The sequence below is a fragment of the Vipera berus genome (genome assembly GCF_964194415.1).
Source record: "Vipera berus genome assembly, chromosome: 3".
Lineage (NCBI taxonomy): Eukaryota > Metazoa > Chordata > Lepidosauria > Squamata > Viperidae > Vipera > Vipera berus.
Window position 1 is genome coordinate 52,903,003 of NC_138204.1, and position 24,389 is coordinate 52,927,391.

The 24,389-nt window shown below is 38.8% G+C and overlaps 1 protein-coding gene across 4 annotated transcripts in view; it reads right to left on the reverse strand.

The window, feature by feature from the left end:
- INAVA (innate immunity activator) overlaps positions 1-24,116 on the reverse strand; it is a 45,393-nt gene extending 21,277 nt beyond the window's left edge. Inside the window, exons 1-2 of one of the 4 annotated variants that reach the window (XM_081322184.1) lie at positions 23,932-24,103; positions 23,358-23,517 (exon numbers count right to left, since the gene is read on the reverse strand). The gene's annotated coding sequence lies outside the window, so the exon portion shown is untranslated. Of the gene's footprint in view, positions 1-11,191; positions 11,402-13,624; positions 13,713-23,357; positions 23,518-23,931 lie in introns of those variants that run through there. The other 3 variants (XM_081322185.1, XM_081322186.1, XM_081322183.1) reach the window with 3 other exon arrangements.
- Positions 24,117-24,389: the final 273 nt, after the last annotated feature.

The following is a 24,389-nucleotide window of genomic DNA, read 5'->3' on the forward strand; positions in this document are numbered from 1 at the left end:
GAACTTGCTGTCAGAACTTGGTTACCTAGAGGCCTCTATCTTGCAAAGTTTCTACTTAGGGCTCCTATGTGGACCCAAGGCCAATAATGTGCTGATAAATATTTAACATCTGGCTCCATTGTTGCTGCCAGATGTTAAATATTTATCAGCTAACAGTGTCCTCACTAGGCATCAGGGCTGAGCTCTGCTTTCAACTGGCTCACAAAGTTTCTAAAAAAAATCAACAATTGACTCCCATAAGCCAATATACCACTGCCCAAGACTCACATATCATTCCTGCTTCCCACCTTCCAAATTTTCTGTTCAGTAAGGAGAAATCATTTCATTGTGACAACATCTTTGCAGGTTCTCAATCATCCAGGTTATGGATGTCCCAAAGGTATGTTTCCAAAAGGCAACTGGACTTTCTTGGTTTTCACTAGAAACCTAAACTATGTGGATTCTTTTTGCGTGAATGCTGTATGATGCCTTATACTTCTTTAGTACAAGGAAAAGAAGTTTTCAAGGAAAAAAAACCCAAGGAAGTCCATTTACCTTTTGGGAAAGCATCTTTGAGATATTTGACTGGGACCATCACAGCTTGTGTTGCTGATACTATCAAATGTCAGATTGCCAAGGCTGTTCTATGCTAAATTATGTAAGGAAATTGAATTATGTTTGATCTAGCACATAACCTCACAACAAAATAAAAAGGCTTTTGGACTTCTCATTATTGCTGAACTACAACTCCCACAGGCTATTAGAACTTACAAGCTGCTAGCAGCTTATATTTAAAAACATCTGGTGAGCTACCGGCTTAACATAAAGAGAGGTTGCTTTCTGTAAACCTGTTAAACATGAAGGAATATTAAAGGGATAATCATTAATCTCAGATGTAAATTTAAATAATCCAATTCACATGGAATACAAATTTAAATTACCTTGTCACTAAGATTGCATAGAACCTTAACTAGAATTAACAGTAATAATTTAACATTGTATAGTGATACTATACATACAATAATTTAGTATTATTATCCAAAAACTGTAGGAAGAGGAAGGCTAACATAGATACCTCTAAGTTAGTTCAGAACAGAGTGAGAATCAAATCAGGACATTCTGATATATAACCCAAGTCTCCTGGCCTTTAGGTTCCACTCACTGTTAATAGCTAAACCAAACCAGAAAACACATTTCCAATCTGGAGAAAATCATGGGGAATAAGACAGTGAGAGTGGGAGAGAAAAAGAGACAAAGAGATGGAGGGAGGGAGGGAGGGAAAAGAGAGAAAGAAACTTGCTGGAGAGAGAGGATTCTTATCTCCCTTACATGTTCTGTCTAATTTTGTGATGATGCCATATGCCCAATCATTTCACTGCTGCTCCCCCCACCCCCAGCAAAAAGTAAATCTATAGAAGCTACGCCATAAGGTTGGCAGGAAGTGCTAAGCAAACAAACTCCAGCATTGGAAGAAGTGACCATGAAACTTCAGTGCAGATGCCCAGATGGGCCATTCAAAACTAGGGTATTATATGGTAGGGATCATTTTTTATTGCTTTCCCAGCAGCCAGGGTGACTCCGAGCCTTCCTCTTTGCAACTACACTTGTTTGCACAGCACTTCCCCACCCCTACTGGATGAGTCAATCTGAAAGTCACTCTTGAGTTTCTGTCTGGAGCTTATCACAGGACTGCCAGTCTCCTGAGGAAAAAAAATAAAATAACAGGAGGTGGAAGGACAAGGTTCACAGCTGTTACTGAGCTGTATGACCTAAGGTGATGTTGCTTAGACCTGTACAGATTATTGCTCACTCCAAACAGGCATAGGAGGCTGTGTGGGCAGCAGCCTGTTCCACTGCCTGCCATAACAAACAATCCCATTCACAAACTGAAATAGGCAACCACGCAGCCATAGTACACCTTCCCCAGAACAATATAATTCCCACAATTATAATGTATATCAGGCTTTCTGTTTTGGATCAGACATTAACATCCTTGATACGAGTAAAAGTTAAATTACTCTTAAACTAAAGTACTACAAGCTGATCATGCTTCTGCTCTTACGGTCAGTAAATAAAAGAATCAGCTCAATGGTTCAGTTAAGGGTACTTTCAAGAGTACTGGCTTCCTGCATCTGATAACTTGTCACAAGAAAAATTTTCTCAGTTGTTTCCAAATTACCAGCTTGCAATCCATCTATTAGTGGTAGTTCAATTTTGCCCTATCTGCTGCTGTATGCTGCACAACTCCAGTTTGCCTATCTGTCTTTTCACCTGATAGCTATCTAACAAATTAGCAAGTCCATGGCAAAAGCCATTGTAGTCTTGGACCCTTGTCCCAGTGAGAAAATATACAAGTTTAAGATTTATGGAAAGTTCAGTGCTCTCTCATATAGAAAACTGTGCGCAGAAGCCTTCCTCAAACTGGCAGGCAGCATAGCAATTTTGGTACTTGCAGTTCCAGCATTTCAGGCTGGAGACTACTACTACTACTACTACTACTACTACTACTACTACTACAATAATAATAATAATAATAATAATAATAATAATAATAATAATAATAATAGTAATAATAATAATAATAATAATAATAATAATAATAATAATATAATAAAGTTGGAAGGGACCTTGGAGGTCATCTAGTCCAACCCCCTGCTCAGGCAGGAAACCTTATACCATTTCAGGCAAATGGCTATCCAGTCTCTTCTTAAAAACCTCCAGTGTTGGAGCATTCACCACTTCTGGAGGCAGGTTGTTCCACTGGTTAATTGTTCTAACTGTCAGGAAGTTTCTCCTTAGTTCTAGGTTGCTTCTCTCCTTGACTAGTTTCCATCCGTTGCTTCTTGTCCTGCTTTCAGGTGCTTTGGAGAATAGCTTGACTCCCTCTTCTTTGTGGTAGCCCCTGAGATATTGGAACACTGCTATCATGTCACCCCTCACCCTTCTTTTCATTAAACTACACATACCCAATTCCAGCAACCGTTCCCTATATGTTTTAGCCTCCAGCCCCCTAATCATCTTGGTTGCTCTTCTCTGTACCCTTTCTAGAGTCTCGACATCTTTTTTACATCGTGGTGACCAAAACTGGATGCAGTATTCCAGGTGTGGCCTTACCAAAGCATTGTAAAGTGGTATTAGTACTTCACTTGATCTTGATTCTATTCCTCTGTTAATGCAGCCTAGCACTGTGTTGGGTTTTTTGGCAGCTGCAGCACACTGCTGGCTCATATTGAAGTAATTGTCTACTAAGACTCCGAGATCCCTCTCACAGTTACTACTATTGAGCAAGGTACCACCTATACTATACCTATGCATTTGATTTTTCCTGCCTAAATGTAGAACCTTACTTTTTTCACCATTGAATTTCATTTTGTTAGATAGTGCCCAGTGTTCGAGTCTGTCCAGATCCTTCTGTATCTTAAGCCTATCTTCTGGAGTATTGGCTATTCCTGCCAGCTTGGTGTCGTCTGCAAATTTGATGAGTTCCCCATCTATCCCCTCATCCAAATCATTAATGAAGATATTGAAGAGCACTGGGCCCAGAACAGAGCCCTGGGGCAGCCCACTACACACTTCCTTCCATGTAGATGCGGTTCCATTGAGGACCACACGCTGAGTACGGCCTGTCAGCCAGCTACGAATCCTTCTGGTGGTAATGCTGTCTAATCCACATTTTTCTATCTTATCAAGTAGTAGGTTGTGATCTACTTTATCAAATGCCTTACTGAAGTCCAAGTAAATTATATCTACAGCATTCCTCTGGTCCACTAGTTTTGTCACTTGGTCAAAGAATGTAATAAGATTTGTCTGGCATGATCTGTTTTTGACAAACCCATGTTGACTTTTAGTGATGACTTTGTTTGCATCAAGGTGTTCGCTGATTTGTTGTTTGATTATCTTTTCCAGAATCTTCCCAGGTATTGAGGTCAGGCTGATAGGTCTGTAGTTTCCTGGATCTATTTTTTTCCCTTTTTTGAAGATGGGAACTACATCAGCTCTCTTCCAGTCCTCTGGTAGTTCCCCAGTGCTCCAGGATCTTTGAAAAATATAGTTCAGTGGTTCTGAGATCACGTCTGCCAGTTCCTTGAGAACCTTGGGGTGTAATCCATCTGGTCCTGGTGATTTGAACTCGTCTAGGCTGGACTAAACTTTTACTAAACTTTATTTAGTAAAAGGGTCTGTTTTTCCCCCCAGAACATTTCATAATAAAGCACACATTGCAAGAATGAGATATGTAAGAAATGCCTTAGAATAGATCAGACCTTTATCCCAGTTGGAGGATATTATTAATTATGCAAACTTCTCTCCCCCAGTCTGAAAACCCTCTAAATTTGTATCTGTAAATTTCTCAGTAATAAGTATGATATCTAGGAATTTTGGACATTGAGATCTACAGTTTTGGAGGGAGTCCAAGTTGAAGAGAGATTTTAATGTGCTAGCAATGACTTTCCAGATTTTTAGCCTTTCTGGAGATGCCAAAAACCAAACCAGGACTTTTTTTAAAAGCAAAAGAGGCATTCTACCAAATATAGTAGATGAAAGGCAAACTTGAATGAAAGACAAAATGTGGTCAGATATTAAGAGGTAGAATAAATTGCAAGATCAAGAGAAGGAGAAGAATAATCTCAGTATATTTTCTGAGATGGGATGAACAAGCCGTATCATTCTGTCCCTTCAAGGCACATACCACACACATTTTGAAGTGTAACCAAGCTAAGAAGCATTTTAGAAAAGACTGAATCTAGAGCCAATTTTAGCTTTTTAGGGGTAAAGATATTAAACAAGATGAAGGCATATTTTTCAATTTGATTATGAAGCTAAGAAATGGATGCATGTGTGCTTTTTAGTTCTAAGATATATTTACGCCACACAGCTACAAGCTTTCGATAATTTTAAATAAAAACACAAGTAGAATCCATACATGCCTAAGCATAATAATATAAATCATTCCATTCAAAGTGCAGTTTTAAAAAGGCCTTTTTCAAAACAGTGCAAGGCAGAGCTAAGCCCCTCCACCACACCGGAGGAGGAAGAATGATTTCTATATACCACTTGCCACTCCCCTTCTCTAAACCTGCTGCTTGGCAATAGATATAAAAGATATACACTTTGCCCTATGTGGCAGGAAAGAAAAAAAAGAAAAAGCTAAACCTTGCTAAATTAATTAATTGAAAACTTTAATGTTTAGCTGGGCCTGCTAATCAAAACCAACCCTCAAATGCTGCTTTTGTATGATGAATTTTACATTCTGGTTGAGCCGTGTTGAGAACGCTGTATTTTTGCACCTTCAAGCAACTGAACTTGAACCCACAAAGTAGACGAACAAAACCTGCCTCCATATTCAGATATAGATGCAACTTTTGTACAGTAGATCAATGAAAATAACCTAATAACAGAAGATGACTTCTACTAAATGGGCATAGCATCCATCCTGGACAAAAAAGGTCAACCAGCCCACTCTAATCTTCTAAATATTTAATCAGACAAATAAATATAATCTTCAGGTCCTGACGGAATGACCTTCGTTCATTCTGTCGGGACCTGAAGACCTGGCTCTTTGAGCTCTCCGGCCCAGGCTGAGAATTTTTAACTGAGGTTTTTAGTTAAGGGATAATTTAATCTTTTTTAAATTGTTTTTTTAACTTTTGTATTTTGTACTGTTTGATTTTAAATACCCTGTAAACCGCCCTGAGTCCTTCGGGAAAGGGCGGTATATAAATTTAATAAAATTAAAAATTAATTAAAATTTTCTACTTCTTTTCTCTCTGTGTGCCTATATTCCAAAGCAAACACTGTTTGCCATTTATTTACAAAAGTTGTACCCATACTTGATTATTTCTCTTGATAAGGTCTGTGTTAAAACATATATACAGACAATATACACAAAACAAAGAGATCTACCTGACTTAAAACATTGAACAACTAGGGTTTCACAAAGTCCTTAGGGAAGTTATTCCGATTACAAAACTAAGCAGAGATGCTATGAAGGTTATGTACGTACATTTCCACCACCACCCTTCCTTGCCCTTCTGCCTTTCAATGCCCCACTCTTACCTAAGTATTCCTCACCTTTACTCTATTTTTAGTTCTCCTTCTGTACCTCATGCAATCTATTCCCTGCTGATCTCATTGTACAATCATCTCTCATGATTAAAGAAGAGATGGGGAATATGTGCTGTATGATAAGTACTTGAATCAATTTAACACATCTTGTTGGAATTCTGAGATATTTCATCTTTCATTTTTAACTGTGTTTTCTACATGGCTGTAAACAAAGAGCAACCCCCTCCCAGCTTACCTATGTGATGGTAAAAAAAAAGGTCTTCTGCAGGAAACAAATACATGATTTCTGGATTACTTCAAATCACCCTGTCTGTTTCTTAGTCAAAAGGAAATTTGCTACAGGTACCCAGTCAGAACAAGATAAAGGTTTTCTACAAAGAATTAATAGTTTCCCTGGGCAGAGAGCCCAGTTTTTATTTAACTTCTGAGCATAGTGAGTTATAATCCATCCATTAGCCTTAACTATATTTTCAAACTTCCATAAAGAGCTAGGATTCAGTGCTCATTGAGTTTAGGATAAATTAAAAGAATATGTTTCATAGCTAGATATCAAAACATTGCCAACTCTGCAACCACAACAGCAGGAGTAGCATAGCACAATCAAAGTAGTGAAAGTCCTTGTGGCTACATTCACACAGCAATTTTAGTACCTCAAGGTATTGCACAAATTTACAAATGGGCTAATCCAGTAAATAGTTATGGATATTGTATGAATCCAGCCCCATACATATCAATGCATCTATTAGAGGTTTAAAAAACGGTGATGATTTTATTCTGTTCGTTTGAATTTATTAGCTGCCCAATTCCAATGCACTCTGAATTAAAAAAAGCTAGTTCAGGCATAGATGTTGAAAACAAAATAGTGGGAAGCAGTTTTCTCTGTCCCCAATTTTGTGAAGTGGGTCTCCTCCAAGATTTCCACCTTCTATTTATAGGGGACAGCCTTTATAAGGGGCTGTTTAGGAAGGCTGATCTGGAGTAGAGAAATGATGGGAAGAAACAAATACCTCCTTTCATGCTATTTTTCTATTTACTTCAAACTGATACCCCTTTGAAATTCTTTCTAAAAAATAGGGGAAGGCTATTAGAGTTCTAATGGCAGTTTTTATATGCAACCATAAATAGTATAGGAGTTACCCCCTTCACTTATTCTTAGGCAAACAGAATATGGATATGAATATCAGAATTATGCAGATAATCCCATGAGGCATTCCCTCCCACCCATATATATACATGCACCCAACTGGTTTAGTACATGTCAAAATTTCAGCCAGTTAACAATTAGTGGTTGTCTGAATCAGCCTTTAAATCCCTGCATTGTATTTCTGCACTTTCATGGGCTTTGACTGCCCAGAAATACCTAATTAATAACCAAGACATGGAGCCAAATTTCCTGTACATAGATGGAAACCAGACTGCAGTAAAACTATCACCACTTTGTATTTCTAGCCCTCAAGACTGACAAAGCAAAATCAAGTCATACAGTTCTCTGACTGGCTGGTTCACACATACACTCAGGGCTTTTCAGGCTGAACACTGCAGAAAATACGTAAACAAACAGGCAAACAAATCAGTATCAAACTAAAACTTAGATTTTGAATTTTTAATTCTATAACCCACCCCAAATCACTGTATGTGAGTTGGGCAGCCATATAAATAATACGTAAATTCCAGGCTGATAGCACCAACCTCATTTGAACAGCCATTCTGATCAGTTATCAGAAGGGTTATAGAAGTGTTCTGTTCAACTACTAAGGAGAAGAATTAGCTCCCCTAAGAAAGCGAGCTAATGGGTTGTATTAAAATTATTTTCCTCCAAAATTTAAGCACAGTCTTTTGAGGAAAAGAGTTTGGAGAAGAGTTTCAAGGAGGCAGCTTGTTCACCATCCATGCCCTTCAGGGCTGAAGTAAAAAAAAATGTATAACCTAAAACTAAGCAAAATAATTTGTGGTGGAAAATTTAACAGAAAATTAACAGTGCAGGATTTCTAGACTGGACAAGTAGAGAGAAATTCTAAGTAAAAATTTTTTATACAAGTAATTTTTTTTAGAAAATAAAATACATACAGCCTATGATTATAATGTGGAACGCTGTTATCCAATTAACATTGAGAACATCACTAAACTAGCCAACAGAGAAATAGAAATACTAGGTGGAAAAAAAAATCCCTAAATACAAGTTCAAACACATGGCCTACCTCCTACTATGCCCAGAAAACAGTATTTCTGAAAAGTTCTGTTTCAAAAAAAAAACGTGCCTGCCTCTTCCTCATCTCTTCCCGACCCCCACCAGATTAGCAACTGCATATTTATTGCACAGTGATTAAATAATCATCTGGAAGTGTCCTCTGGGCACCAGATCCCAGACTGTGAGTCAGCACAGCACCCACTCTTGCCCCACCAAAGTCAGTGGATATTCGAACACCCCCTCCAAGCAGTTCTAAAAGAGTACGCTGAGTGAGCTCTTTCTTTTGCCAGCTAACCACCAAAGTAAAAACAGGGCTGCCCGTTGGGGTTGAATTATTTTTTTTTTAATTAACTGTCCTACTTTAATTGACTAATTGAACGATTAAGAGATTAAAATCTTGCAATTATTATCCCAGGTTTCCCCCAGCAGCCTCACAGCTCTCTCACACCCTGTGAAGCTTGATCATCTGTTTCTGCTTCATGAAACAAAGGGTGGACACCCTGGAAGCTCCTTCAATGTTCTCCCAACAAATGTCTTTCCTGTGTTATTCTATATTTAACACAGAGTAATAGCATTAATAGGATGCGTGTGTAGGATGAAAAAGTGTATTTAGCTGGCAAAATATAAAGTTCCTTAACTTTGATATAACCAAGGCAATGCACAATTCTTTCTGAAATTACCTGTGGGACCTCCTGCCCTAACAAACATAGTTTGCACTCCTTTTGAACTAGGACAGGGGTAGGCAACCTCGGCTCTTTTATGACTCGTGAACTTCAACTTCCAGAATTCCTAAGCCAGCATGGCTGGCTCAGGAATTCTGGGAGTTGAAGTCCACGAGTCATAAAAGAGCCGAGGTTGCCTACCCCTGAACTAGGATCATGTGACCCTATATTTTGCTATGGGAGTCAAATGGATGGTGATACTTTTGACAGCAACAAGGTCCCTTCCAGTAGCTGGATGAAACCCTCCTATTATCTTAATGATGTCTTGCTGATTCCCCTTTCTTCCTTTGAAGGCAGAGCACCCATCCTACAAGTCCTACAATTAAAATAAAACCCTATTTCCAACTTGCCCTGTTCTATAATGCAGGATGACCATCAGATCTCACTGCATGATATGGCACTAACATGATATTGGCAATCCCTAGCATAAGAATGTCTGACTTATGGACAACTTGTATTTTCAAAGAGATTGTCATAAAGCCTACCATATTAAACATTTTGAGTTAAATACAATGTTTTATAATAACAATACACACTTTATGATGCTCACATGAAAACACTATATAGCTTCAATGGTTTATCGGCAGGAGGAAGGATTTTTGCCAGTTTAAGTCAGATCACACTATTGTTAACACTGCACTGACTATGCAACTTCATATTTGGCATACATTTTTCTCTTATTTACCCTGGTAATCATGCCTCCAAGGTGTAGATCCAATGCAAGCACTGGTGATGCATCAAAGAAAAGGAAAACTAATCATGATTGAAAATAAAGTGAAAATAATAAAGTAATCAGAAGGATATGAAACAGCATCAATCTTTAGAAAAGTATTAGGCTACGGTAGGCCAACAGTTAGAACAATTTTAAAGGATAAAGTGAAAATAATGGAGCAAGTGAAACTATAACTTATAATATATACTTATGAAAACTATTATATATATATATATATATATATATATATATATATATATATATATATATATATATATATATATATATATATATATATACATACACACACACACACACACACACACTAAGACAAACATTTGATTAATGCTAAATAACCATTCTGACCTACCTACAAATTTGATTTAAAGACAGACTTAGGAACCAGTCTGTCACAACCTGGGAACTGGATGCAGCCACAGCTAGTAAGCCAGTATTGAGAAATCAGAAAGCATCACTAAAACATGACCAAGGAACAGGGAAACGTGATGTCTTCACTGACAGAAGTCACAAATTAGCTTAAAAAAATATGGAGGTTGCTGAGTTAGCCATATGCTGGTGCCAATTATTTAGTTAATTAGCGTCATGAATTATTATAAAACTTTGATTACACAGCCCAAGTCTATGATGAGGAAAGCTAACTAGTCAGAAGCTGCATGATGAAACAGTTCAGACTTATCAATTTCTCTACCTGTGCTATTGCTATGTCCTATTGATAAGACCATCAGATTTCCCTGACCTTTATTTGCCACTCAGCAATGCAGACTTAATTCCCAATACTTTTCTTAATCACTGTTGCTGGCTATATAAAGGCAGATTCTTGTTCATCTTGCTACATCCAAGCAATTCTGCTTGTGACCCTAGAATGTTCCCTCCGATCCAAAAATCCAAGATATTGGCATTAAATATAAAAAGCAATTTTGAATTTTCCTTTTTCTGTCTTGGCTCCATTGAGATGTTTGTCCATCTCATAGCCTTCTCTTTTTGCCCTGTCCTCCAGACACAAAAATGAATGGAAGGAACTACAGAATACCTTCCTGGGTCTAGAGTCCACGTTACATGTTACATGTTTGCCAAGAAAAAGTAATCTGTGTAAAAAATTACAAGTAATTTACACAATTAAATATAACGATGCAACTGTTGAAGCTGTCACCGACCAGAGCAAAAAGACTTGTAAGGCTTACAGAGCAATCTGTATGTAGACTTTTCTATAATTGTTGCTAATTTCTATCTAGAATCTCAATAATATATGAAAATACCCATATGCAGAAGACTAGTAGAACTGATTTAATCAAAGTTCCTGTTCTTTTAAATTTAAAACCCAAATATTGACTCATCGTTGCAATGAACAGGTTTCAATAGATTTCCACTTATCATTTGAAGATTTTTAAACAAACTGGAAAGTCATATGTTGAACAAAATAAAAATGCTCTTTTCTAACATGTGCTAATATGAGCTTTCAGTTACCAGCCTTCCTGCCACCCTTTTGGAATGAAAAAGCAGCCTTACCTTAAGGGGGCTTTGCTTCCAGGTACTGGTTACTGACAGGAAAATCGGGGAGGTTTGTTCCTAATATCCAAGTCACTGCAACTGCGTGCAGTTTTTGTTCACATTTCCAATTCTTTCCTTCTCTCTTCCCAGCACTGCCTCACTCTGGTTGTGCCAAAGAAACTGTGTTACTTGTTTTGACTTGAGTCAGAGAAGCAGGGCAGGTGAGCAATACCTTTTCAGCACAAGAGAATCAGTGGAGCCAAATCCTTCCAGGCACAAAAGGACAAGCTGACACATAACACCAGAAGGGAGGGACTATATTAAACATCTCTTGCAAAAGTTAGTAAGGAATCCCCTACTCCTGGATAAGCAGGGAAAGCTGCAATAACCTACTGCAGTCAGTTCTAAGTCCACACGCATGAAAATATATTTTCTGCCTTTGTAACCTGCTTGCCAGAGAAACACGCTTTGAGCACTTTCTCTGATGATCAGCAAAAGACTTCATTAGCATGGAAATACTACCAGACTATTCCTATAGTTCTGTAATCCAATCAACGTGAAGGTTGTTTTTCCTAATGCTGTTTTCAATAGAATACATGTTATGCTCAGAAACATAATACAATGAGACAACTAATTGATAAAAAGGGGGAAAAAATAAAAAGAGGTGGTCTGCTGTACTGTAGTAGAAAAACAGAGCTGGAGGAGTGTTTAACCTCTTGCTCACAAATGATTTTTAGCCACACAAGAGTTCCAGATGAGTTTCTCTAAAAAGAAACTTAAAACTTAAAGAGCACTAAATAACGGAAGAATCAAGGAGCTTTGCATTTTAAAGCTGCTTTTCCTACAAAAGTAGCAGTTGGCAAATGAATTGAAGGAGCGCTTTATTAATTAAGTATTGTAGTGTTTTAACTTTTATAAGCCACTCATGAAATCAGAAGTTTATCCAGGGTGGTTTGTAAACAAAAATGTGCAATTCAAGTATTTTTAAAACTATGATATTAAAGTGCAAAGTGTATCTGTTATTAATGTTTAAATCACAGTTTTTCTCAAAGAGAGAACTAACAGAGGTGGGAGCCTTGTCCTCTTTCAATGATCACTTCTCTATATACCACAGTGGAAGAAAAGCAGCACTTAAAATGTTTACTGATGAGGGATGATATAGAAACCTAATGTATACAGGTCCAGTTGGGAATGAAAGGAAAACATTAATTCAAAAGCAGGTTAGCCGTTTTGTGCATTCAAAATATTTGCCATTACAGAGATAAAGGTGTGGGGCTAAAGTCAGGCCTATAATCACCTTTAATCCAGGCACTGCAATAAACATACACGATGAACTAGTTTTCGTGTGGGTGGCTACTCTTATCTAAGCTCTCTGGCCTTGCAGATTGTGATGACTCAAAGCAATACTGCCTTTGCTTCAACTTTCTGAAGATAAAACCTACAGAATGCTCAATTCACCTAGAAGGCAGGAAGCTGGGGACGAAAGAGGGACAAATCCTATCACAGAAAGATAAATCCATCCATTTGGCATCCCTTGAGTCTGCCACTATCAGCACTTGTGTCACAGGATAGAAAAACTGTCTCCATGCATGATCATTAAACAATACAGTAGCTTCATCCAGGCTGAGGGCCACACAGAGCATTTGACTACATTCTAGAAAGTAGCTGTTAGGAATAAACAAATCCAACACTTGTTTCCCTTTAATTAAAAGTAAATATATATGATTACATTTCCAGTCAATCATATATGTGTATGTGTGTGTGTACTGTATATACTCGCAGATAAGCCAGGAATTCTAGGTACCAAAATGAATTTTAAAAAATCAGGTTTCGCTTATTCGTAGATGGGCTTAATTATGAGTGTACAGATAGTCCTCACTTAATGACCGGCTGCTTAATGACTGTTCAAAGTTATGATGGCCTCAGAAAGTGTGCTTTACAGCCTCTAAAGCACTTTCAACTATCATAAAGCATCACACCGCCCCTTCACATGACCGCATTTCAAGCACTGGGCAACTGGCTTGCATTTATAACCAGTTGCCCATTGTCCCACTGTCATGTGACCACAATTTGTGATGCCTTTTGCCATTTTCCACAGAAAACCACAAAAGACGCCCATTGGATATACTGGATTCACTTCATGACTATAAGGTTCACTTAATAACAATTGTAAAATTGACCAAAAGGTCACATAGGATCACATGGCGACCCACTTAAAAGCCACCCCAATTAATATCCAAAATTTCAGGCACAGTTGTAGTCACAAATCAAGGATTGCCTGTATACAGTGATACTTTTTAAAAATGCCCACATTTCCAATAGGCCCTTGTGTATAAACCCATATGTAGATAAGTAGTCCCGCAAATTTTTAACTACAGATCATGGGTTAAAATACTATGGGTTAAAATACTACTACTAAAATACAGATGTACTATACTGATACAGTTTTACCTGGTCCAGTAAGTAGTCATTGTAGAAACTTAGAAAATCTTGGGGGGGGGGGGAGAAGAGGGGTCCTTTATGGTTCTTTTTACTGTTTTTCTTCTATTACCACTGGAAACAGCACAAACAAAAATATTAACAATACAAATAAAGAGCCAACTTGGTGTAGTGGTTAAAGTGCTAGTCAGGAGACCATGTGTTCTAGTCCTGCCTTAGGCATGAAAGCCAGCCGGGTGACTTTGATCCAGACAGTCCTTCTCAGCCCAACCAACTTCACAGGGTTGTTATTGGGGGGGAAAATAGAGGGAAGGAGGATTGTGATGTATATTTGCCACCTTGAGTTACTTATAAATTAATAAAGGAGAGACATAAATCAAGTCAAATAATAAATACTTGAAACAATTACAGCAGCATGTGTTTGCTATTTTATCCTTTAAAAAAAACTTTTTTTTGTTATTCTTCAGTTTTAACATTTGACTTGCTCATTAGCCCCACTTCTTGGCTTGTGCTTCAATCCCAATTTGATTTCTGGTTTCATTTCTGGCTTACCTGATTTGTCTATTCGTTTTTTACTCTTCAATTATTCTTACTCATAAAGTGAGTCCCAGCTCACCGGAGTCTGTTGCCTATAAAGGTAAAGGTTCCCCCGCACATGCGTGCTAGTCGTTTCCGACTCTAGGGGCCGGTGCTCATCTCCGTTTCAAAGCCGAAGAGCCAGCACTTGTCCGAGGATGTCTCCGTGGTCATGTGGCCGGCATGAACAGACGCCAAAGGCGCATGGAACACTGTTACCTTCCCACCGTAGTGGTCCCAATTTTTCTACTTGCATTTTTACGTGCTTTCGAACTGCTAGGTTGGCAGAAGCTGGGACGAGTAACAGGCGCACACTCTGTTACGCGGCACTCGGGATTCGACCCGCCAAACTGCCGACCTTCTGATCGACAAGCTCAGCGTCCTAACCCACTGAGCCACCGCGTCCCTTTCTGTTGCCTATAACTGAGCTCTAATAGGATTTCCAGGAAAATCTAGAATCTGCACCTAAAGGTCAGAATGGACCCTTTAGGTGTTATTGGGCAAATTGTGACTCTCAGCCTTGTTCCACAGGGTAAAAAAGGCTGTCTAATGATGTTGTCCAAGGGATAAATAAAATGAGGATTGCAAAATGAACACATTATATAAATTTAAGCATGAGTACCAGTCATAAAGGCTCCTGTCCTGATTGGTCTACTTTGATCAAATAATTTGTATATCAAGCAAGTACAGCTCCACACATGCACAGCAGTGCAAATCTTAAGCCTGGGAACTTTACTCCTCTGGTTTCATTCTGTGTTTCATGTAGCCAAAGAAAATTTAAATGTGATGTTTATTCAAAGAAACAAGCCCTGGGGGGGAGGGGCTATTTACCATAGATCAAGATAAAGTACCAAAGCATATCTGTTGCAATTTTTCCTTCAACTTTGACCTCCATAGAATTTGACCATTGATCAAGCTTATCAGCAAACTATTTTACAGCTGTAGGAGCAGCCATATAATTGAGGAAGCTGGCTTTCTCAGGATAACAGCACTGAACTGATATCTGAGAAGTCTGTACATCATAGACACAAAGAACCTAGGGCAGGGGTCAGCAACCTGAAACGGTGAAAGAGCCACTCAGAACCGGTTCCCTCACAAAAGGAAAAACTGGGAGCTGCAAAAAGTGTGTGCACATGCGCGTACATGCGTGCATGTGCAGAACAGGGTTTGACTGAAGAGTGGAGCCAAGGCGAGATATGCACTTACCCTGCATATTTGAATTGATTGGTTGAACTTTTTTAGTCCCACTTTTTTTTTTGAACTGCACATGGCAGAGGACTGGGAGCCGCAGGAGACAGCTGAAAGAGCCACATGTGGCTCCGGAGCCGCGGGTTGCAGACCTGTGACCTAGGGATAGGCAACCTTGGCTGTTTTATGACTCGTGGACTTCAACTCCCAGAATTCCTGCCTACTCCTGACCTACCCCATGAGAAATGTGGAGAAAGCAACAAACAGATTTAACCCAAGGAAGACAGAAGTACCGTTTCTTGGTGGAATGGCTTATTATTCAGTATTCTGCGTCTCCTGAATGGGACTGTATAGTAGTCCTTGTTTAGCGATCACAATTTGGACTAGCAACTTGGTCATGAAATGAAGTGGTTGCTAAGTCAAACCACAACTGTGCTTACGATCTTCAGCTTTCCTTTGCTTTACAGACCTGTGGTAGTAAAGGCAGGGATTGGTTATAAAGTTTTTATTTTGTTTTCTTCATCACCTTTCTATACTGCCCAGCTCACTGAAGGGACTTGGGCAGTTTACAATAAGAACATGTCACAAATTATAAAAGCATAAATAAAAATGAAGTTAAAAACAGAATTAAAATATAGGGTTACAGTATTCAAAGTTAAAAAGCTAAAAGAAAAATGGAGAGAACACCCTGACAACACCATCCATCCCCAGAGTTGCCTAAAACTTTTTGATTGGCAGAGCCAGGTTTTGACACTCTTTCTGAAGGCCAGAAGAATGGGGGCCCACCTCACCTTTAGGGTAAGGTGTTTCAAAGGTTGGGGACAATGGCAGAGACGGCTCTCTTCCTGGATTCTGCCAGACAAAATTACTTTTACATCACCATTGGAACTGTGAGTAGTCATTTGATGAGGCAGTCGCTAAACAAGGGACTATCTGTATTATCTTCTGAATGAGGGGTTTTGCTTGGAAGGATTTCTGTTTCTGGATCAAACTGAAAATGTAGCTAAGTGTAGCTGTGCAGTTTTGGTGATACAACATGCTAACTGCACTCTTTCCAGGAAAAGGAAAGATCCAAACATACGTAGCACAATGAATTTTTCCATGGGTTTGTTTTCGAAAATTGTCCAAAATTTCTACAGTTTAAAATGCAAACTCTATACCGGTAAATACAGCATAAGTCTCCAATAGTATTATTATACCATCTCTACAAATTTCCTATTTTCTTCCAACCATAATTCAAAACCCCACCTAGTTTGGAACATTATTATCTAAAATACTGCTACTGAAAACCAGGAACAAAAATCTAATATAATGTGATACAACATCCTATTTTCTTCATTTCCAAAGCAATCCTCCCATTCTATTTCATGCAAACAAGCTTTGTCTTGATGTTTCTGTCTACCAAGAGTAGTTCTGAATTCTGTTTTTCATCCAACATTACTGAAGGATGCCAAAGCCCATTAAATATGCATTGCCGTATCTACCTGAGGGTCCCTGTACCCTGTTCCTTAAATTCTTAGTACTTGCTTAAGTATGAAGGCAGAATATTACATTAAGTATTTGAAACAGATCCACTTTGATTACAGAAACTAGTTTAGAAACTCTGTGTTTAGCATTAGATGCCAGCCAAAAAGATTATTCAAATATTTAACCTGAGTTCAAAAGAAATATTAAGCCATTTACTAATCCACCTAAGTAGCAAAAGACCCAGAAACTTAAGCTAAGGCAATTGAGCTTATTGTCCATATCATGTAAGCAATAAATATTTTCTATAATGTCACCTGTGGTCTTTTAGAACTTTGTATCAATTTGACACTCACATTTGAGTGTCATTTCCTCTGATTTCACCCTAGATACACCCTTATGTTGAAGGATTGAAGGCCAGCAAATTATTAACTATTAGCTTCTTATATTAGTTTCTCTTTAATGTCACAATCTGACACAACATCTAAAGAGTTTTATTTTTCCATTGAAGATTTCCAAATGGATAGCCACACCTAACTTTGAAAATGTAGGTCAAAAACTAAATATCCTTTCAAAGAAACAGCCAACAACTAATTACCTGTTGCCTTTCTCTTTAGAAATAGTGAGTGACAACTAATGAATCTTTTTTTTTTCTGGCAAAGATGTTAAGGTTTTCTGGGTCAAGTAGTAAAGAGATAGGAGAAAAAAGATCTCTATTTATTTATTTATTTATTTATTTATTTATTTATTTATTTATTTATTTATTTATTTATTTATTTATTTTATTGCATTTATATACCGCCCTTTCCCTGAGGACTCAGGGCGGTTTACAGGGAGTTAAAAATCAAACATACAAAAGTTAAAAAACCAAGTTAAAAAATATTAAATCAACCCTGTACTATTAAAAACCCCAATTAAAATAATTTTCTCCTCAGCCTGGGCCCAAGAGCTCAAAGAGCCAGGTTTTCAGGCCCCGGCGGAATGATCGGAGGTCGGGGGCAGTCCTCAGCTCCACCGGCAGCTGGTTCCAGAGGGCAGGCGCTCCCACTGAGAAGGCCCTATCCCTGGGTATCACCCGCCGGCAATCTCTTACCGGCGGAACCCTGAGCAGACCCTCCCTGTGGGAGCGCACTGGGCGAAGGGCGTTTGAAGCCGGCAGCAGGTGTTCCCTCAAATACCCCAGACCCAGGCCATGTAGGGCTTTATAGGTAATAACCAGCACCTTGAATTTCACCCAGAGGGCAACCGGAAGCCAATGCAGCTCGCGGAGTAGAGGTGTTACATGGGAGTATCGGGAAACCCCCATTACAACTCGCGCGGCCGCATTCTGCACCAGTTGAAGCCTCCGAGTGGTCTTCAAGGGCAGCCCCATGTTATGGATAACATCTTTTGATCAGAGCAACAAAACCAGGCAGAATTCACCTATTTTAGATAGCATGAAGATAGAGATAAAGATAAAACTGGTACCCCAATAATGTGACAAATATGTTTAAGTGTTGACCTAATCAGAATTGGGGACTCATTTAATCCCTGCTGCAAAGATCACAGTAGCTTTGGTAAAAGTGCCACTGAATTGATACAGAGGGAGAAGGGGGGGAGGAGAGGGGGGGAGAGACAGAGACAAAGGTGATGCAAAACTTTGGCATTGTTTTGGGTGGGAAAACAATGTTTCGGGTGAATTCATAGTATAATTCTAACCAAAGCCTAACATGGTAGTAAGCCAAATTAGCACCTGTCTGTCATTCTCTTTTTATGCCATTCTTTCCACTTTTCAAAATCATTATACACCAAATATTCCATCCCAAATTAAGGGTCTGAACATCACAACACATCACTTTTCCTTTCTTCCAAATTTTTAGGAACCCAGGCTCTTTTAATGATAATCATTTAGTTCTCTCTTCAGAATGTTTTTGAAAAGCTTACCTTTAGTCCTCTGTGGTATTTTCCCACCTGGCAATGGAGTTGTTACGCTCAAGTCTCCAAACCATGTTTCTCTCTCTTATAATATGTGAAATTGTCATAACCAGAGATATGAAGTGTTAAAATACACAAGGGGTGGTGGGGAGACTTTTACACTCAACTGCTTTTAACCAAACATGGTATTTTCACTGTCTGGCTGTGTGCATGTTTGTACACTTTAAAGTACCCTGAAGGGAGAATCTTGTGGCAATGGATTGTGGACTGATATGCATATCCAGACTTCCCCAGTGGAAACACAAGCTGCGGTTTCTCAAGGAATGCATGATACTGTCTTCTACCCACACCCAGCCCACCAAGAAGGCACATTCCCCACCATGCCTCTTTTCTTGCTACACATCAAAAGTAGCATTTTACCATGCCAGCACAAGCAGTGCTGTCTGGTTCACCTGTCAGATCTCATTTCCTTGTTAGCACTCCACCTGTCCTCCAGCTGGGTACCTTGTGATGTGGCAGGTAGGGCCCCCCCCCCCAGTCACCAATCACTTCCCCCATGGCCATTTTGTCCAGAGCCTGTCACCTTCTGACATAATCTTGTCAGGAGAACTTCTGTGGGCCTGTGGAAAGGTTTTTAAAAAAATACATATATAATGGTGGAATGTCACAAGGCTGATCTGTGTCTTGTCGTTGTTTTACAAGTATGCTGATGGGAGGGGGGAAATGAAACCATTGCAAAACTGATAAAAATTAAATGCAATATTGACAAAAGTACTGCCAGTTTTCCTTCCAGATCAAATGACAGGAAGAATGGTCAGTATGATGCTTTCTTTCCTCCACTACACCGTCCACTAAAGTGAAACACCTGGGCCTTTTTTTTTAAAGGCAGGTAACTAGAATTCTCCATTTTCCCTTCTAGCCCCAATAATAGAAATAATGGTAAAATATGGAGGTTGGTCTGGTCTGAGGGCACTAGATTGGATCATGTCAAATATGAGCTGGGGAAAGGATCCTCATACAAAAGATGTTTCAAACACATGTCCTCAAAAATCCATCCACGGAAAATAATTAGTGCTTGCTTTCTCAGCAAAAGTGAAAGGATTACAGTAGCACAGGAATCCACCATGGTAATTGTAGTATAACAATATTGCTAAGCACATTGATTTGTGTTTTAGATTGTAAGCCGCCCTGAGTCTTCGGAGAAGGGCGGGATATAAATGGGATTAAAAAAAAAACATACCATCTCCAAGGCAAAAGTAGAGAAAGGGTCAGATATCCAGAAAGGGATTTCTTAAATTGTCTTCATTTCCAACATAAGAGTGAAGCAGCTTGAGGCTGCTATGCAGAAAAGCCCTGTGTAATGAATCCGGCACATATACAGGTTGTTTAAATAATTGCTTGCAGCTGCACATTGGGCTATTTTATAAACACTGTCAGTCCAATAAACTGTTTAGAAGGAACAAAGTTAACTCATATGAGTTTAGATTTAAGAGCATCACAGGAAACTGCTTTTGTAACAGAATAGTAAACATAGAATAAGAGACCTTAATCTGTTTCTTTCTCTTTGATTCTCAAGGCCAGTACAATATCAGTAGGGTGTGGAAAAACAAGAAGCATTTTTTGTTGTTGCCAAATTGGTCTACTGTACATACTTGGACAGGATTCTCGGAGTTGAAGTCCACCCAACTTAAATTTGCCTGTAATAGAGGGCAAAGCAGGCAAGCTATTTCAGGATAAAATGATAACAAAAACATCTGCTAATAATGAGCTGCTAAAGACTAAGTGGCCCTACCAGGAAAGCAAAGCCCCAGAAGTAAATATTTGCCCAATACCTACTGATAAGAATATCCACCTCTATAATTGCCACTTCCCAGGTACCTTAAGGAGTATTAAAGAACAATGCCTAGGATTGGGCCAGCTGGAATGAAATGACGTCAAGGACTTTTGAAAATAGCTTACATCAATCTTCCATATCCTGGTGCCCTGGAAGTATATTGAGCCTACTATAGGGGTTCCTAAGTTGGATCTCCAGGCATTTTCTAAGAGAGGGAAGACTGTTTCATTCCACACTGAGATCTTCACGGGACTTTCCTTCTTTAACAAAGAGCGCCTTTCATTTTGCATGGAAGGAGAGGGAAATAATAACACACACACACCCCTTTTTTTTTGCCCCAGCGCTTCTGAACTTTTCCACCATTGCTGTCTTAAGACAACATAAGTTAAATGAAAAATTAATGTTTCTGTGTAGAATTTGGAAGTATTAGTTTCATTTAATGCAGAAATGTTACTTATCAGGGTATTCTGCGCTTATCAGCTACCTGTATCTGAGATTCATCGTTCACTCTTGATATTCTCCTAATTGACACTAGCACCTGGTAACTGCTAGCACATAATAAAATAGAGCTCTAATGGCTTTTCCTAAAATTCCTTCCACCACTGCAAAAACTGTTCTCTGAAAACCGTATATTTGTCCATTCATAAAAAAGTATCACTGTCACACTTAAGAGTATATGTTCTGTAGAAATAATGTATGATATAATACACTGATCTTCTGGCTCTTTGTTGCATGAGGCACTGCAAAGACCAATGAGAGTTGGAATTGGAAGATGCCTGTGAATTATTCCTGTTTGAATGCAGCATGGAGCTGCTGTAAAATAAAGAATCTGTTGATCTACAAACAGCAGCCTTTTCTTTTGAGTTTTATATGCTCATCCCTGAGAATCAGACTGATTCTTAAGCCAACTATTCCTCCTCTTTCAACTGCTCCCTTGCCAAAGGAAGCAGGGTACAAAATAACCTGTGTTACGCTCTGTGTTCCGGTGAGCTTCCCCAGCTAAAGTGCAAGAAAGAATTTCAATATAAATGGTCCAATCATTCCATTTGGCTTTATTCCTAAAAAGCTATGCCCTATCTCACTGCTCTCAGGCTCTGTCAACTTAGGCAGCCATACAGGAGCTAACTTCATAACACTGAAGGGATTCATCTCATTCTCTCAATTAGCTGCCAGATGTGCCCTTCAAGAATAAAGAACAGTGAAGGACAAGTGCCCTTTTAGTGCCCCCTACATGCAGGCCATCCATCATCCCTTCATGACCAAGAGGAGAGGCCAATTCCTTTGCTCCAGAATGATAAAGCATGTCACAGCTGTGTTTCTGTCCTCCTTCATTCTGGCATGGAACCTGAAGCATTTCACCCATCATCCAAGTCACATTTGCAGGGTTTTTGATGAGCTACTGTTCTCTGGCCGTGGGAAACTGAAATATCTAGGCCAGGATCTTCCAGCAATGCTGGGAGTATGAACAGATGAATTTAGAATTCAATTCTATAAAGGAGTGGAATGTTATACCAGGGTTATGACAGGTTACCACAAAGCTCTCCCTTAAAGTAATAGCGCTTACTTACACAGGCAAAAGCTTTCACATGCCTGAAATTAGGTGGCAAAGCCAGGATGGGATATAAAAAAGATGGTGAATAAATGGGCTAGGGTTGTAGACACCAAACTGGCTTAAATTCTATTTCTGTCATAGAATTCTTTTTTGCCTAGGCTAGTCATTAATCCTCAGCATCAATTTCTCCATCCAAGATCAATGGAGTTTAGCTCACTATAAATGCAATCCATGTCATTATGACATCAACACTCTAGGAATCCTACATGTGTTACTTATAGTTGCCTCAAACAAAAATAATAATTTCACTGTGTAACAGATAAGCAAGAATTCACAAGGAGGTCAAACTCTAATTCTTGCAAAATAATCAAAGACAAAAGAGCCCTTTTTGCACACATGAGATTTGTAGTGGAAGGTACAAAAGACTTGATCCATTTTAAACATATTTGAATTATTAACTACCAGTACTATTGGCAAGTACTTCCACTAAATGGGACATAACCATTTGATTCATTGAGGAGACATAAAAATGTGATATATCATCATTGCAGTGTTAAGTACTGTTGACATAGAAAGGCTGACAATAAGCTAATATCCTAGGTCACTAAGGGATCATCTTATAATAAATTGCTACAAAATATTAAGTTATCTTGAAGCAACCCATTCCTCTGTGGCACTAATGAATACTGGAGAGTATCAGAAATCAGAAACCAAATGCTACAACTCTAATCCGACATTAAAATGTATGAGTTTTGTGAAAAAGTGAAAAAGGCACTGTCCTTTTCTCATTGACTATCCACATACTACAATCAGATATAACACTGTGTGCAATTCAATCAATCAATAGGTGAATATAATGGTGGCTTAATAAAAACATTTTTCACAATATGTGGATCCATAAGTTCGATAATTCAAATCAACCTAGAAATCCTTTATCTCCTGCTATATTTATTAACACTTTTCAAGTGATTCTGTTATGAGAAAGTAACACTTTATACCATCACTTAATCCACACACTCCTACGCTGTGCACCAACCGGTCTGTGACACTCAGGGCTAGATTCCAGTTTGTAAATGGTTCCTGTAACTAGGAACCCTGCATTTGTTGCTAGATGCTAAAGTTTTCACGATAATCAGCTAAAAATCTGGACCTCAGAGATGTAGTTCATCCGGAAAAGAGAAACCTACAGCTAATAAAAAAAGATGTGAAGCTTCTACCGGTATGGTTCTTCTGTCCAAATACATTTCTTCCTTACGCATTCTTAACAAAGAACTCAAGAAAGCAATCACTGGTCCATGTCCTGTTCATGCATTCAGAAGCATTTCTCTTCAGTAACTGCCTAAGGCACAGCAGCTGATCAAAAAAGAAAGGCAGTTTCTTAAAAAAAAAGAGAGAGAGAGTTGGTAATGCCCACCAATACTGTACTTGCATGCTTTAATTCAGAGAATTTGGCTTCTGTGTGTGTGTATGGGTGCATAGGTGGGGATCTCCAGCTAATGATATTCAGGTCTAAAACCTCTGGAAATGGCATTAACTTGCTTTTGCAGTAACAGAACTGCTATAAAATCAGCTTTCCCAAATTCTATCCTTTTAATTCTTGGTGGTGATTATAAGATTTCAGAGGGGGAAAACAATACAGTTATAAATTACTTCCAGGAATCAGCCAATTGAGAAGAATTCTTTGCTCTTAACTTCAAGGGAAAATATGTTTCCTCCATGCAGAAGTTTTGAACTATTAGTGGAAGGATCACATTTTACACCCAGAAAGAGTTCTACTTTGTTTTCACTTACCTTTTAAGGAGGAAGTGGCTCTCTTTGAGCTTCTCCATTAGCTTCCTGGAAGGCATGAAAGTTGTGCTGCTGCAGGAGCAGCAGCAGCTTCCATGTTCTTGGTGCTTTTGCTAAATTTCCCTCCACCCCCCACTAGGTATTTCATTTAACTTGGGCATTAGCGACATCCCAAATGTTAAAAGATCTGAAGACATCTGTCCCTGGGGCATACCAATCCCTCAGAAAAAGGAGGGGTGGAATGTCTTAACCAAATTCTTTCAACCATGTGCACGAAATCACTTAGGAGAACACATAGAAAGAGGGCATTAAAATATTCACACTCGAAGTTTCTCTTGCTCTTGTTTCGCTGTTGTTCTAAACTAATTCCTAATTATGTAGGAATAGCATTTTTTTTGGGAGTCCCTGTTTTGAAGGTTAGATTGCCTCAGCCCTAGTGGTAGGAGTCATTTGCTGAATAA